This window comes from Mastomys coucha, unplaced genomic scaffold (genome assembly GCF_008632895.1).
Source record: "Mastomys coucha isolate ucsf_1 unplaced genomic scaffold, UCSF_Mcou_1 pScaffold14, whole genome shotgun sequence".
NCBI classification, from domain to species: domain Eukaryota; kingdom Metazoa; phylum Chordata; class Mammalia; order Rodentia; family Muridae; genus Mastomys; species Mastomys coucha.
The window spans coordinates 83,929,342-83,946,703 of record NW_022196896.1 but is presented as its reverse complement, the minus strand read 5'-3'; the positions used below and the strand labels follow the sequence as shown (position 1 = coordinate 83,946,703).

Below are 17,362 nucleotides of genomic sequence, written 5' to 3'. Positions count from 1 at the left end.
GCATATATGCACTCTTGAAAGTTCTAATCAGTGTTTTTGAGCACCCAGACCCTGAAGGACCACAGCTTCCCTAAGTATTTTGGTTGCTCCCTATAAGGACTAGAGCAGTACATGTGCCTCAGTCTGGATGGACCACAGTTTCCTAGGTTCCAGAGTCCCAGGTTTCTCTATGTTCTTTCACAGAATGTCCATTCCTACCCCGACTTCCCGTTTCCAGGCAGGGGTGAGGGTGGGGCTTTTCTGTCTTCCACAGAACAGGAAGAGCAGTGATCTATTTCGTTTGCAGTCAATTATTTTTTATCAAGTGTATGGACCTAAACTCTTGAAATGGTGTGATCACTGCCCTGCAGCTTGCTTCTTTGGTGTGAAGCTGAGAGAAATGGCAACTCTGAACCAAAGGTCTGTTCTGTTGTCTCAGCTCTCCCTGTGGGAGGGAACACTGAAAGTTGAAGGCAGCCCCCAAATCACTCATGTCCACCAGATGACTTTAACTACACTAAAACTAAATCAGGCTTGCAGTCGAGCAGAAGGGAGTACAATTTACTGTCTTCCAAGCCCATTAGTAAGCAGTATTTCAACTTCCCACAAGCCAATTCAACCAACTGCAACTTGGGGGATCCTGGGGAAGAGAAAGTAGAAATTCATTTGTTCCTTGACATTCAACTCCACGTGGAAACTACACTGGGTAAGAAGGTCCTCGTGCCAGCCCTGCTGTCCCTCCCTCCCTCATCCATCATTTGATATTGTCATTGACAATTATACAAGGCTACAAAGGGAGAAAGATGCTTCCAGTGGTAAAGAGGACAGGTAAATGAATGCTCTGGGCGGCATAGCACAGTGGTGATTGCTGCAACAGAGCATGTATAAAGAATGTCCACAGGACACAAAGAAGAAACCCCTAACTCTGGTCCTTGTGGGAGGAGCTAGTGGAGAGGACTAGTTCAAGCTGAATCTGGAAGAGACATGAACTGAGTCTTGAGCTTGGACAAACTGGACAAAAACAGTTTGAGGGGGATGGCTGTTCCATTCAAGGACAAACGATCTTTTAGTGGAAATGCTAAGAATACAGGAACATCTCCTGGGACGGCCCACAGAGAGACCCGGATGAGGTGGACAAGCATGTTCCTTTGTGCTAAGTCTGAAGTGGAATGCTGCCATCAAATCCCTAAGGTATCTATCCTTCACTGCCCTCTCCCCCACCACTATATCCTGGGAAATGACATGTGCCTGTGGGTTGAGATCAGGGGTATTCAAAGCACATGCATTGAGAGTCAGGTGCATAGTTCATAAACGGAAGTCAGGGTGCAGTGCCTGGGAGACTGGCTGTAGAACTGTGATAATACATTTTCCACCAAGGCTCAAAGAGCTGGCAGGTGGACAGCATCCATCCTGAAGGAAATTACTATGTGTGAAATCTCAGTCTATCACAGGCTAGCTGAAAAATTCCAGACAAATTACAGATTCCTCTTAGCATGGATAATGGAGTTAGTAAAAGCTTTCTTTCCAGGGCTGCTGTGCACTACGTACATAAGCTCAGGAGCAGGCATGTAATGGGCATTTGGTTAGCAGAGCTGTCTTACTTCATGTCTGGGTTCTGATACAGCTTCGTGTCTCCAGGAACAGAGGGCTGCCTTCCTCATTCCATGATCGCTCCTAATGTACCTGTGCTTCAAGCAAACAGTGCAACATCATAGCTACATTCTACTAGTTCTGCCGTGTAAGAAACACCTCGGTGTTGTATAAATTCTTAATCCCAATTCAAGGTTCCTACCCAGCCTTGACCACTTAGTTCCCAGATAGAAGACACACACAACCTTTATATTTATGATAAGCCTTAAACAGCACAAGGGCTGGGCAGATGTACTCTATGCTATTAGAATCCATTTTCCTTATCAATAACCCCAAGTTATCACTATGTTTCATCTGGGCTGCTCTTAACTCCAATTGCCCAGCCCTCAGGGCCATGTTTTCATGATTCATCTAACCCATGGTGGCTTCTCTCTCCTCCCTTCTTACTCCTCATGATCCTCCTCCAACTCCCAAACCCAGGAAGCCCAACCCCTGCCTCCGTCTCTTCTAGCCAGCTATTATTGGCTGCCAACATCTTTATTTAACAATCAGAAATAACCACAGAGGCACTTTGTTCTACATGTAGACTCTCTGATCTCAACCAGGCATTAGAGGCCTGTACTTAGCATTACAACAAAAGAACAAACCTAGATGGATTTATGATTTTTTTCTAGTTTGTGGCTGGACTGGGGCTCAGCTGCACAGTTCTGATGCTGGTTTCCTTTTGGGTCACTCAGGACTTACAGTCAGATGGGAGGAACCTCAACACCTGGGTCTTGGGCAAGGATGGCCAGAAGGAACGACTTAGAGCAAACCCTGGGATGTGAAGTCCTGTCTTTCTCAAACAATTTGTGGACGTCTACAGTACCCATGGTTTGTTTACCAGGGTAGCCATATTTCTTTATGGGCCAGATTATCTGAAGTGGCAACACTGGAAGCTTCTAGGAACATGTTCAGAACGGGCACAGCACCTTTTCTGCCATAGTCTATTGATAAAGCACCCAGATTCAATGTGAGATAATGCACAAGTACAGAGGGTTCAGTGGAGCTCCCCTCAGGGACTGGCTACTCCAAAACATGTCAAAATATTTTCAAATAATTCAGGATATTATCAGGCACTAAAGTGTTAATTTAGTGACTTTACCATATATTACATTTTGTTCTCAGTGGGATTTGGAAAAAAATACCCCAACCAAGAACATCAATGTTTTTGTAACAAGATATTTGACTAAGTAGAATACCTACAGGAAACAAATAGCCTTGTACAAGGTAAGATCAAATCTTGGTGTTTTCAGAGAGTTTCAGATTTTAGATTGTGGAGAAAACATTATGAACCTATATTTTAAGCCAATGTAACTTCTTCAAGACAAAATAAAATTTCTTATCTTATGTGGATGACTAGTGTTGGTGTGTGTTCTCTGGGAAGCAAACAATGTTGGAAGTGTGAATAGTTTGGGCCTGGGGATGCCTGTGGAAGATGAAGAGAAACATAGTGCAGGTGGGAATATCCCCCATATTATGAGGCAGGCCTATACATTCATGAAAGGGAATGAGAAAGGAATGGGGATTGGGACAGTCCAGGCTCTCAGTTTAGGGAATGGTGCCACCCACTGTGGGCAGGTCTTCCAAAATCTTGGTGGCCGCTACATGTTTTACAAGCACCCAACTCTGAGTCTATAATATTAAATAAATATTCTTTGTATTCATAAAGTCTTCTAAAGTAACTGTGTAGCAGTGGCTGAGTATTGTGAAGGGTACGGAAAAGACATCCACAGTAACTCTCATCAAAAGTCCTACCTAACATATAGATTTTTTTTCTCAAAAAGAAAATTCTCACAGGTAACTGCTCTTATGTTCATTATGTGCCAAAATTGTGTGTAAATCAGTGTGCAATAACTGTTTTTTTCTCTAGCTGTGTCTGCAGGACTATAATGGTATGAAGGAAGAGGAGAAATACTTTGCAAGGCTCTTTGGCAGCTGAGGAAGAAATTCTAATGCCACAACAGAAGGAAAATAAATTTTAAGATGGAAGAAAGTGACAAAAATGAGTGTTCTTGTTCAACAGGTGAGCCTTGTTTCTAGATGTTATCTTGACTAATCTTCCAGATAAGCCTGAGCTCCATCAGTGCTGATCCATCCTTGATAGAATGAGCCCTGGGTGAATTTACTTTCCTCAAAGTACAGTTCATCATGGTGGGGAAGGTATGGTGGTAGGAATGTAAGGTCAGGAAACAGAGATGGAAGCTAGCTCTCAGCTCCCCTTCTTTTTTCTATTCAGTCCAGGGCCTAATCCCATAGGATGATGCCGTCCAGATTCGGGGTGTATCTTTCCTGTTTTATTAAACCTTTCTGGAAATACCCTCATGGGCACAAGTTGATAATAAAGTTTCTATAAGTTTGCAACGAAGATGAAGCATTACATCATGCTGCTGGGGAGCCAACCAGACTTAGGAGGCTTTCAGTATGAGCACGGCTGCCCCATGGCTCAGGCCAGGACCAGAGATTAGAGGAAGGTAAGCAGGGCTCTCATTCACAAGGAGTTCCCTAATGAAGGAGAAAGCGGCCATGTGAAAGGTAAACAGCCATGACTTGGCTGGAGAGACAACTTCACTGAGGTATGACGCTGTGAAGATGCACGGCAGATACCACTTGGTCAATGCATGGAAGGTGAGCCTGAGATGGCACGACTGTTCTGTGTCAGCATCTTCGAGATGGAAATGGAATGAAGAGGTTTCTATAGCGATAGAAGCGTGACCATGCAGAGGCTGCTCAAGAGGAAACAAGAAGCTGCTGTGGGGAGATGTGGGAGATGTGGAAGCCAAGCAGTAGACACTCTGGGAAAGCTCTAGACAACAAAGGGATGGGGTGGAGGCTAGACACCTCCTGTGGGCTGCAGGTAGCACGGGACTATGTCCCAGACTAGTCACTTTGGGGTGGGTGGGGCGAAGTACTGAAATCTCAAAGCAGCCTTTCCTATAAGATCCTTACATACAGCCAGCCATTTCTGGCTCTTCGTGGTCTTCTTTCCACTTGTTCTACACCCAGACTGCTGCAGCCAGCTGGAGTGGGTGGGGGAATCAGCACAAACAACCCTTGATGCCAGCATTTTACCCACAGCCTACGAGTTCCCGAGTTCCCAGGCAAGAGCTTCCAGCAGCTGTTACTGATTCCCAAGGGAGCCCAGGCAGTTGCCTCTTTTGGCATGTGGTGAGGGAGCTAGTGGAGACTTGCCGAGCCAACCCACCAGGCTTACCCAGTGCAATGGATTCCTGGAAGAAACCTAAGTGGACTAGAGACCGACTGTAAGAGAACCGTACTCATCCACCTCCACCCACACACTCACGATCCATTTCTGGTTAGTTGAAGCCTGTCACTGTCAGAGATGAAACACTGAATTCACACAAGCCTGGAGGAACCGACCTAGAAAAGAAATGAGTTTCGGTGTCATTGAATAATGTCCTTTTCTTTAATGTGCAAAGGGAAGAATTTGAATTTTGAAAGCCCAGATCAGTGAAGTCAACAGGAAAGAAAAATTGCCAATATATGGCAGACATTGTGCTAAGTGAGTTAAAGATTATATAAACTAGTTCTCATCACAAACTAGACAAGAGAAAGCCCTGGCTTTTTCCAAGACAAAGCTAAGACTCAGAGATGTTGGATCCATTGCTTAGAGTGAGTGGGATTTAGGGTCCCAGAGCTGGGATGGCCCCAGAAGAAAATAAAGGGGTTGGAGAGTCTTAGGATATGGTTCCTCCATTAAATATTGTCAACTTGACAGGATCTAGAATCACCTAGAAAAGACAGGTGTGCTTTTTGGGTTATCTAGCTAACTTCTTGGAATGTCTGGAAAGGGTTATCTTGAGGGGAGAAGACCTACCCTAAAAAATGTGGGTCACAACATTCTACAGGCCAGGATTCTGAACTCAATGAAAAGGGTACAGATGGCCAACCAGGAGCATCCATCTTCCTCTGGTTCTAACCGTGGATGTAACTGACCAGCCAGCCTTAAGCTCTTGTTACTGAGTTCCTGTGGTGGTGGATTGTAGCACCAAGATTGTGTGCCAAAATAAACTATTTCCTGAGGCTTGCTTCTTGTCCAGGACTGTCACGACAAGGAAGAAAAATAACTAATGCTTCATCTTTGCTGTGTGTAGATAGAGGAAGACTGATACAGGAATGTGGGGAGTACTATTGTACTAGCCAGAGAAGCTTATATTCCCACTTGGGACTAAGGACAGTTTTGGAGACAAGTCAAGGGCTAACCACAGATGCTTAGCGCTTACAAATGGTCTGATCCGATCCTCATCTTTCCAGTGAGGAGATGGGCTAGAGAACAGAAGCTATTTACCAGTAGCACAGCTCCGCCGGGACCTTCCGTTTCTTCTGCCTCCTCAGTGGACAGTCTCTCTCTTGACACCATGCAATTTTCATTCCGTGTCTTCTCATGACTTGGGCCTGGTCAGAAAGCCTGTGTGTGAGAGAGATGGGTAGATCTCAGATGCTTGACCAGGTGGTAAGACTCCACGAAGCCCGGACCAACAGCAAGCTTTTTACCCTGAACCTTAATCCCACACATCAAATATACAAATGGATGCCATCCCCAAATCACAACAACTGCCAATTTAAAAACCCTCCTCACCCAAAAGTCTAATCACCAACCAATGTTAGCTGAGGATTTTTGCCTCAATCCGTACTATCTCAGAAGTCCGAGTGCTTAGAGGGAGAGTTACAAAATATATGCCGAGGCAAAAGCCTTCTGCTTGAAGTTAGCTCGGCTGATCACGTCAGGTGCGCACATGGCGCTGATCACGTGGAGCAGGTGAGGTTCTTTTCCTCCTGGCCAACAATCTCCTGTTATTTCCCTCCACCTCTGGGGAAATTTCTCAGAACAAGACATAAAACTCACCCAGTCTAAAGTGTAAATAGCTAATGATGCTTAAAGTGATATTTCTCTTAGGAGTATTTTCATGTTAACACTTTAAGCAAGATAAATTAGCTTTATTAGAGAAACAGCAGGCTTAGTTTCAAGGTAGAACACCTTTAAGGGTAAACAGAACATTATTAGTGTTTCTTAAATCACACTATACAAGTAGTTCTTTAGTTTTCCAGCTAGATAAACTCATTTCTGTTTTGTGTTTTGTTTTGTTTTTAATAATCAACCAATCCTAAATGAATGTAAGTTTATTAAGTTGAATAGAAGTTGGATCTTGCTAGTTTGGGTATGTAATATTTTATTTATAAAGTTTCTCTTTTAAATAATAAAGGTTATAAAAAAGGGGGAAAAACAACTAAGCAGTCCCTCAATAGGTCTATCCAGATAGTGGAATAGTATTCAGCCCTAAAGAGAGATGAGATATCAAACCATGAGTAGAACTTTGAATAAATATTATGACATTGGAAGAAGAGACTACATATTGCTTGAAGAAATGGTAAAAATGTGAAGAAAGTAAAAAAGCAAAAATCAATCAGTATTCTCCATGGTTGTGGGTGGGTAAGAATAGGAGGAGCACAGGATTTTTACCAAAGCGAAACTACCCTGTATAGCATTAGAATGGCAAATGCATCTTCACAAGTTTGTCTAGCATCAAGAATGTATAAGGTACCATTCTGATAAGGGATACTGACTATGGGGAGGCTAGCATGTGCAGGGAAAAGGATGGATGTGAAATACTTGAACATTTGGTTCAGTCATGCTATGAGTCTCTAACTTCTCTTAAATATTGTATGTGGTGTGTGTGTGTGTGTGTGTTTTAAATAACTACAGTTAGTTAAAGTAAATTGAATTTTCTGTGTGGATGGCAATAATGAGTTAAAATGTATTGAATGTTCACTAAACACTAGGCATTCACGTCTGAAAGTAATTTCATACTCCATCTCCTTTGGGAGTTGGGTATTATTATCATGTCAAGTTTATGTACAAGAATCCAAGTTTATAGATTCCCAGTTGGTTGCCAAGGAAGCTTGTAGTATGCTCACTTTACAGCTAAGGAAACTGAGTCTGAGAGATGAACACAGCAGGTCTCAGATACTCTCCACGTACACCCCTCCCCCAATACTGTTTTCTTTGTGGCTCACAGAGAAAGCAATACTTGCTTATTTAAATTCATGTTGTTATGAGATTCTGATTTTTTTATGTTGTGTTTAGCAAAAAGCTAAGTCCTTACATCTGAAACGAGTATAAACTAGTCCAATTTGGCTCACATCACAGAACAAGACTGATAAGGGCAGTCTCCTGTGAGGCTCATTTGTGGACACACATGACTGTATTGTTTCTTAAGTGGACATGGAAACCACAATGATTATGATCTTTTGAAAAATTCATGGTTGAAACACATCCAATTTAATTATGAGATTGGCTTATGAGGTTGTGTGCACAATTCATCAAGGGGAGGAAGGGACAGAGGTCATGGAATTCACACGCACATAGGCATATGGATTAGAGTCTCTCATGTGCACATGGCCTCACATCTGGCTTGATTCAGAATCAGGAAATTCATGGTTAAAGTATAAACCAGTTTTATTTGTGTAGACTATCATAGAAGCACAGCCATGGGATGTTTAGTTAGGAGCTAAATGGTGATAGTGCCTGAACCTTGCCTATGTATAATCAAGATCCCATACCTTCCCACTTTCTATGGGACAAGCGCTTCAGGAGGAGAGATGGCAGAGAGTTGGGCTACAAGCTTGCTCTGACAATGGCAATAACATTTTTGAATAATGCCTAAGAGAAAATGAAAAACTATTATTTTATCATGATTATGAGGAAAACTTTTGATATTCTTTGGTGAAACAAATATGTGGGTTTCGTGTATGTGTGTGTGTGTGTGTGTGTGTGTGTGTGTGTATGTGCGCGCGCACATAGAGAGGACAACACATACACTTGTTTATGCATATAGAGGCCAAGGGTGTCCTTCTCTCTACCTTCCTTCTTTGATACAAGATTTCTTGATGAAATCTGCAACTTGCCTGGTGTAGTGGCTTGAATGAGAATAGCCCTCAAGGATTTATATGTTTGAATATGTGGTTCCCAGTTAGTGGAAATGTTTGGAAAGGATTAGGAGGTGGCCTTGGAAGAGGTGTGTCACTGTGGGTGAGTTGCCAGGTTTCAAAAGCTCACTCTAGGCCCAGTATAACAAATTCTCTCTCTGTTTAAAACTTGAGGATCTGATGTGAGCTCTCAGGTACTTCTCTGGCACCAAATCTGTAGCCTGCCACCACGCTCCCCACCATGATGGTCACAGATCAACACTTTGGAACTGTAAGCAAACCTGAAATTAATACTTTCCTTTATAAGTTGCCTTGGTCATGGTCTTTTGTCATGGCAATAGAAAAGTAACTTAGATACCTGGCCTCAATTGCTTTCTTTAACTGCAGTGGATGATTCCAACTCCTTTACTAACCCAGTAGTCCACATGTCCCTTAGTGCTGCTATCTTCCAAACCCCTGCTAGGATGGCCCATTAAGTCCTGCTTATAATTTTCAAACTACTTTCTAGTCCAAAGTCCCTTCCACACTCCTCCATGAATAAGTATGGTTGGATCTCTCACAGCAATATTCCACACTCTGGTACTGACTTCTGTCTCAGTTACTTTTCTATTGCTGTGAAGAGACACAATGGCTTACAAAAGAAAGAGTTTATTATTGTGAGGGTTCCTGCTGTGTAAAAGTACCTTGATGGATGAATCAGGATCAAGGAATGGTGCAGAGATCACACCACAACAGATCTTATACAAAAGATTTACAAAGCAGTATGCAAGGGCTGCCTCTGAGCGAGGGTGGAGGAGAGAGAGGGACAGAGACAGACAGAGACAGAGAAAGACAAAGAGACAGAGCTACAAGCAGAGCAAGAGAGTGGACCATGATCTTGGGAACCTTTTAAAAGATAGACATGTTACATTTGGTAGGTGGTAATGATGTGGCTGCTGGCATTGAATTGCTGAAGGTGGACTTCATGGGGAATACCTTGTTTTGTAATGTGAGTGGTTCCTGATAATTAAGTCTCACAGTTCCAGAGAATTAGAGTCCATGACTACCATGGTTGGGAGCAAGTGAGAAGACAGGCAGGCATGGTCCTGGGGCAGTAGCTGAGGATTTGTATCCTTATCCATGAGTAGGAGGAAAAGAAAGAGCTAACTGGAAATGATATGGGTTTCTGAACCTGTGGAGAGCATGGTCAATGGCTTATAAGTCACTCAACTGCTAAGATGTCCACACAAGATTTGGCTTTCAAATATGCTTGGTTTAGTCACACAAACATTCCTTATAATGTCATGTTAATATCAAAGGTTAAATGGAGATCTCACTAAGTAGGGAATAGGTTTTTTTGGGGGGGCAGAAATACTGCTGCAGGGTTCCATTGGGGAATCTTCTCAAAGTTGATCCTCAGAAGGGTCAACTGCTGCAGGCTCAACCTTTGTCTGCCGTGGTGTCCTTCAGCCATGGCAGGCTATGGGCAATGGAACTGATGGAGTTCCAGGAGGTCCTTGAGAGCATAGACCAGCAGTTAGTGCTAACAAGCAGGACTGTGTGAGAACAGTGACAGTGTGGGAAGTACAACAGTCACCAATGCCAGGACCACACAGAGAATCCCTATCACCAATGGGTATCAACACAGAGACTAGAGATACCCTATCCAGGAAGCATGGCAGTGAGATCCTAGAGACACCCTCAATATTCTAATTTTTGAATCATTTCCTTGGATGGTAGCTCTGTCCTATCAGGGTTCATAGCTTGGAGGGGGTGTCCACTAGCATATCAATACCACACTGGGGTCAGTTTACTATCATCTTGTCTTGGCCTGTCTTGTGCTAGGCTACGGAGCTGCTAGGTGGCCTGCTTAGGGCTTGCGTTTGAGATACAGCTCTTTCTGGAGCTGCTCAGCAACTTATTTCCTAGGTTTCTTCATTCAAGCCACATGAAATAGCTTTTGACTTATACAAAATAGCTCCATCTACCTTCCAAAAAAAATGTCAAAGCCCATCCCTAGTTCCTTGCTTCCTCCAACACCTCCTAATGCTTCCCAAATACTTTCACTAACTAAACATATGAGCCTGTGAGGGCCGTTCTCACTCAAACCACCACACTGGCTCCTGGAACTCAGCTGCCATACTATCAGGAAGACCAAGCAGCTACATGGAAAGGACACACTCAGTTGTTTAGACTGAGATGTTGGCTTCCACACCACACCAGTGGCCTTCAATTCCCAGATACTTTGTCACCTCAACCATCCTCCCTGCCCTGTCTGAATTTCTGGCCTGCTGAATCCTTCAGCATTACAGTTATTGCCTTAACCATTGTCCTTGTAAGTCATTTGCTAAGCCACAGACAGAACTGTGACAGAAGGCCATACTGAGAAAATGACAATTAAGCAAACCTAACAGAGGCTAGGACATTGTGATACCATGTAATAGAGACTTAGTCAAGATAGTGGGAAGGTAGCTGAAAAGGTCCTGATGGAAAAATATATATGTTCAAAATGTGCCAGAAGCCTACAGAGCAACTGTGGCTGTTCATATGAAAGGAAGAAGGTGGAAGGTGAGTTCTGGGGGAGCATAGACTGTATTTGTAAAGCATTCAAAGGATGTGGACCTTTCTTGTGATTGAAATGAGAGGACACTGCAAGACTCTGAATGGACTAAGGTATGATCTCAGTTTTCCAAACAATCAACCCTCCTGCTATGTTTGGTATGAAGTCCCGTGGGGCAGGGAGGATGGGGATGGTTAGGAGAATATTTCTAGTTGAGAGGACTTTGGAATACAATGACAGCATTAAGAATGGTAACACCAACAGCTTATGCTCTAAGGTCAAGAATTGACGAATGGGGCCTCATAAAATTGCAAAGCTTCTGCAAGGCAAAGGACACTGTCAATAGGACAAAATGGCAACCAATATATTGGCAAAAGGTCTTTACCAACTCTGCATCCAATAGAGGGCTAATATCCAATATATACAAAGAACTCAAGAAGTTAGACTCCAAAAAACCAAATAACCAAATAAATGGGGATACAGAGCTAAACAAAGAATTCTCAACTGAGGAATATCAAATGGCCAAGAAGCATCTAAAGAAATGTTCAAAATCCTTCGTCATCAGGGAAATGCAAATCATTACAACCCTGAGATTCCACATCACACCAGTCAGAATGTCTAAGATCAAAAACTCAGGTGACAGCAGATGTTGGCAAGGATGTGGAGAAGAGGAACACTCCTCCATTGTTGGTAGGATTGCAAGCTGGTGCAGTCTCTGGAAATCAGTTTGGTGGTTCCTCAGAAAATTGAACATAGTACTACTGAGGACCCAGCTATACCATTTCTGGGCATATACTCAGAAAATGCTCCAACATATAACAAGGACACATTCTCCACCATGTTCATAGCAGCCTTATTTATAATATCCAGAAGTTGGAAAGGACCCAGATGTTCTTCAACAGAGGAATGGGTACAGAAAATGTGGTACACTTACACAACACAGTGGAGTACTACTCAGCTGTTAAGAACAATGACTTCATGAAATTCTTAGGCAAATGGATGGAACTAAAAAGTATCATCCTGAGGAAAGTAACCCAGTCACCAAAGAACACACATGGTATGCATTCACTGATAAGCAGATATGAGCCACAAAGCTCAGAATACCCAAGATACAATCTTGCAGATGCCAAAATGTGCTTGCTGACAGGAGTCTGATATAGCTGTATCCTGAGATTTGTCTGCCAGAGCCTTACAAATACAGACATGGATGCTTGCAGCCAATCATTGGACTGAGCATGGGGACCCCAATGGAGGAGTTAGAGAAAGGACTGAAGGAGCTGAAGAGGTTTGCAACCCCATAGGAAGAACAACAATATCAACCAACCAGATCCCCCAGAGCTCCCAGGGACTAAACCACCAACCAAACCGTACACATGGCTCCATCACATATATAGCAGAGGATGGCCTTATCAGACATCAATGGAAGGAGAGACCCTTGGTCCTGTGAAGACTTGATGCCCCAGTGTAGAGGAATGCTAGAGCAATGAGGTGGGAGTGGGTGGGTGGGTGGGTGGGGGAGCATACTCATAGAAGCAGGGTAAGGGTGATGGGATAGGGGGTTTCTAGAGGGGAAACTAGGAAAGGGGATAACATTTGAAATATAAATGAATAAAATATCCAATAAAAAAGAATGGTAAGATATATTATATGTGGCTATATTTCAAAAATACAGTCAGTAGATATTTAGAACATGTTTTTCTGAGTCAAGATATTGCAATAGATAGAGGATGAGCCAAAGACTGGCCACAAGGTTTGCCCAAACAATCACTATGTCTGAGATAGAAAAGACTGTTGAAGAGCAGGCTGAGTACGAAGGACAGGGCTAAGCCTGAGACTGCATTTTAGAGTACTCAGCCTCAAGGTTGGCTGACATTAACAAAGTACAGAACTGAGGAAGAAGAAAGAGGACCATCCAAGTCAGGTCAAATTAGTGAGGGTCAAGGAACCAACCTTAGGACAGGAGGAAGGGCAGCAAGATACGATTTCTTACAGGCCATTAAAGAAAGTGGTTCATGGCAGAGGAAGTGGATGACAGTTGATGAGTTCAAGGAAGAGTTATGCTGGGAAGAGGCATTAGCCTGGCAGTGAGGGGTCCTAGCTGAGCTTGCAATGGCAGTGCAAGCTCCTACTGTGGGATAGTGGAAGCAGCATGTCGGGCATGAAAAAGAATGAAGGAATGAAGGATTTCCTGTGTGCATCTGGGGTATTTTCCCTTCAGAATATAAAACAAGTGGCCAGGTTGAATATAAAACAGCTCCCAAGGCAGCTGTAGCATTGGCTTCTGCATGTGCAGATAGCATCCAGCTCTGATTTTCACACAGTGGAGATTCTAAGAGTTCAACTTTTCCAGGGCTGGACTATGGTGAAATGGTAAAGTCTTATCAAGGTTCGACCTTTGTTACAAATAGAGTATCTTGACATTAGAGACAGCAGGCAGTTTGCTTATGCATGAAATCTTGACTCCAATCAGGTTATATTGAATATTAATAGTGCTGATTCATATTACATTTTCACTGTTAGCCTTCCCTCACCCCTGTGTGTGTGTGTGTGTGTGTGTGTGTGTTTTACAGGATATTAAATGGTGGATCATGCAGATGTTATGCAAGTACTATACCACTGAGCTATATCTCCCAATCAAACATTAGCTCTTATTTCTATGAATTACCATCTGGGGAGAAGAGAAGCCTCTGTATTGGCCTAAGGTAATCAGTGTTACACAATCATGTAGGTCTTTCTGAATGAAATTCTGCATGTTTACCTGGTTGTGATGTTATGCATATTGTCTTTAGGTATGGGATTTCAAGGTCCTCTCTTGACCCCAAACATCTTTTGTTACACTAAAACTAGAGCAACAGACCGTGTAGCCATGTTGGCCTTTAGTACTTCCATCTTAGGATTAGCCCACACAAAGAACTTTACAAATAATAAAGAATTGTACAGGTATAAGGCAGTTTGAGTTTACCACCTTGATCTTATGGACTTTAATATTGAATCTTTGGGAGTCCATTGCCCTAAGCTTTGACTACAACTGCCCCTCGCAGAATCCATTGTTAATATGCACACATACTTAGTATGAGCTGTTTGGCTGGTAGAAACCCATGCATTGCCAGACTCCAAGTAAAGTTGATGAAAAAAATGCTTGAGATGTCCAGAAAGGAACACACAGAACTATAAAAACATCCCTCAAATATTATCAATATGGGAGATTTTCAAATTTAATTCGTCCAATGCATCCATGTGGTATAATTCTGATCAATATGAAAGTATGTGTTACCCTATTGAAAAAATGATTATGATAAATTGAAAAGATAAGAGACTCCTCATGTAGCTTCATACTTGGAAACAATTGTCCAAATACAGACAAATGTGGTGATTCCACATCAGTCTCATCATTCATTGGAGAATAAAACCAGAATACACACCTTCATGTGAGTTCCTGTCCATACTTCAGACTTCAGATGTAGCTCATCAATAGAGTGTTTCCCTAGCATGCACAGGCACCCTGGGTTGGATTCCTACCTCTGGGTAATGAGACCATTGTGGATCTAGCCGTAATCTCAGCACTCAGAAGGTGAACTCAGGAGGATCAGAAGTTCCAGGTCATCATCAGAGTGAGCATGCCTGGGCTCACCTCAACACAGGAACAAACAGGAAACCTCTGACTATTTCACAGCCAACATAGATGGATTGAAAGCTGAATTCTGGGCTGAGAAGATGGCTCAATGAATAAAGACACTTGCCACCAAGTTTGATTACTCAAGTTAGGATCCTCATGAGAGAGGTATAGAATCGACTCCTCCAAGTAGTCCTCTGATCTCCACATGCACTTGCATGCCACAGCCCATACATCCTTCCAATTTAATAATTTAGTAAAATGTAATAAAAACAAAATCTGCATTTTTATCCAGTAGCTTCCACATCAAGTTTCTGAAACCAACGTCAATCACAAGACCATCTCAGAGACTCACATGTGTACTTTGGGTTCCTGCCTCAGCATACTCATTGTTCCCGGGTATCTGGCAGTTCCAGGAAACTACAAGCAAACATGGATGATGGCTCTGACCAGTATCGGCAGGCACAGCAGATGAACTGTGCACACCTAATGTCCCAGCCCTCATTCCTTCTTGAGAAGAGCCAGGGAGCCCTATCCCTTAAGTTCTGCTACTCTAGATGTAAGGAAATGGACCTAAAACACCAGCATCTTCACTTGGACCCGTGAGAACTGCAAATATTCAGGTACTATCCCACAGCTGGCCAATCATACCTTTGGCTTCCCCAGTAGATTTGCACAGGACTGAAAGTCTGAGAAACAGTCTCTAAGAAACTGTCCAGGTCAGACTGAAAGGAACTCCCAAACTGCTGGTTCAGCACAGGGATTGTGAGGCCGCATTTGCAAAACTCATCTTGGAGCCATGTAGGTGACTGACAGCTCTGAGGACAACTGTACAATGAGCCTCAGACCGTTATGCATAAATGTTCCTCCTTACTCATTAAAAAGGTTCAAAAGATGCTGTACCGGAGATAGTCCACATAATGACCTTCCGGATTTCTTGGCATCAATTGTCTTCTCAGAGACTCCGGTGCCTTCGCATATTAAGTTAAGCCTCCTCTCTGCAGATTGTCAGTTCTTTGCTGCTGACTTTCAAGCCTCACCCCACACCCCAGGTTATTGGAGAAAATATATCAGGCACAGCGTGAACAAAATGCAGAAAGGTACTTAACGAAATAAGTTTAAAGCACCTTTGAAAAAACTGGCCCAATTATTAACTGGGGTATGGCTTCTGAATCATTGAAATTCTGCATTTTATATGTTCTGTCGGTGTAGGGGAGGAAGAGTCAAGCACCGGCATTGTGACTGTGTTCACAAGCACAAAGCTGCCACCTTAGCTGGGAGGTCGCACATCCTACAGTTCTGCTTGCTTAGTCTTCCAGGTGTTTTGAGGCAGCATTAAGGAGAATTTCAATGAGTCCAAGCTCCATCCAATGTATAAATTACACCGAAAATCTACCGCAAGCAAGTGCAAGGCAGACTGTGCTCCTGTCCTTCTTAGAGGTAGTGTCTAGGAAGGCAAAGGAAGTGGCACCTTTTGAGCAAGACTCTCATCAATCAGGTGTTGCCACACTTTTTTGAAGTGACAATAGAAAGCCAACTGGAAAACATAATAGCAGAAGACACAGCTCCCAAACTGTCGGCAGACTCTAGAGTGAGTGAGATGTTTGGCAGGAGAGATGGAGTGTGAGCATCATTCATCGCACCAAGCACCATTCAAAGGCACCTTCGGAGCAAAGATTAATGAAAGCGAACTCTCAGCAAGTAACCTAACACAGACTCTCTTTCTTCCTTTCCCTCACACACTTCTCCTTTAGAGATCCAGATTTAGCGCTTAGAACAAGACTTACAATTCTAAAGGTGTGGTGGAAGGCAAGTCATGGTCAGCCGAGCTGCTGCAGCTTGCCAGGGTCCCTGCAGACATCAGCTTGACACTTCTCAATCCAGCTCAGATATCCCATTGGTGTTTAGGAGGCCAGGTAGAGAGCCCTGAGGAATGCAAAGCTAGATGTCCGGTGTCGGGCTATGTAAGGAACTAACCCCTCGACGTGAAGGATCCCCGGCTTGATCGGAGTTTGATGCTCTCCTGGTCTCACTTCCAATCCATTGAAGTGTCAAACTTCAGGCCCACATCCTTGGCACTCTTATTAATATTCTTCGCCCATCCCAGTTGATCATGTGAAGATCAATCGTGGTGTGAAGAACCAGCATCGAGTTATTGTTCGAGAAAAAAAAAAAAAAACCCATGGAAGACTGATTGCACTTGCTAATCTATACTTACAGGCAATGTAGATATTTCTCTGAAGTGCAAAACTTTATTTTCTTTTTATTCTTTTTGAGTCTGAGGCCACACATCCCTAAGCATTCCGAGAACACCCCTCCTTGAAAAGCTGGGCTGGTCTAAGAATGAAAGGCTTCTTTTTAAATAACTGAGTACTACCCAACTGCTAGCTTAATATGTGGGCCATTTTCTAATCAACAGTGAATACTGACATCCCAGATCTTTTCAGAACTTAGCCATATTGCTGCCATAATCTAGTCTAAAGGAGACATCCCTTGGCGGTGTATTAAACGACTCACAGCTGGAGTTTATAACTTTCAATCTTTTCAAGCATTTGTATTCTATCTTGAAAATAATATTTTTACCTTTATTTATTTGTTTATTTGTTTTGTGAGGGAAGGGAGGGTGTGCCAGTGTGATGGCATGTGTGTTAAGG

At 43.0% G+C, this 17,362-nt stretch overlaps 1 long non-coding RNA gene across 1 annotated transcript; it reads left to right on the top strand.

Moving 5' to 3' along the window:
• Nucleotides 1–948: 948 nt before the first annotated feature.
• LOC116089177 lies at nucleotides 949–13,723 on the top strand. The gene is made up of 3 exons (XR_004118201.1): nucleotides 949–1,170; nucleotides 3,482–3,634; nucleotides 13,666–13,723. It is a non-coding gene; the product is annotated as an uncharacterized LOC116089177 (long non-coding RNA).
• Nucleotides 13,724–17,362: the final 3,639 nt, after the last annotated feature.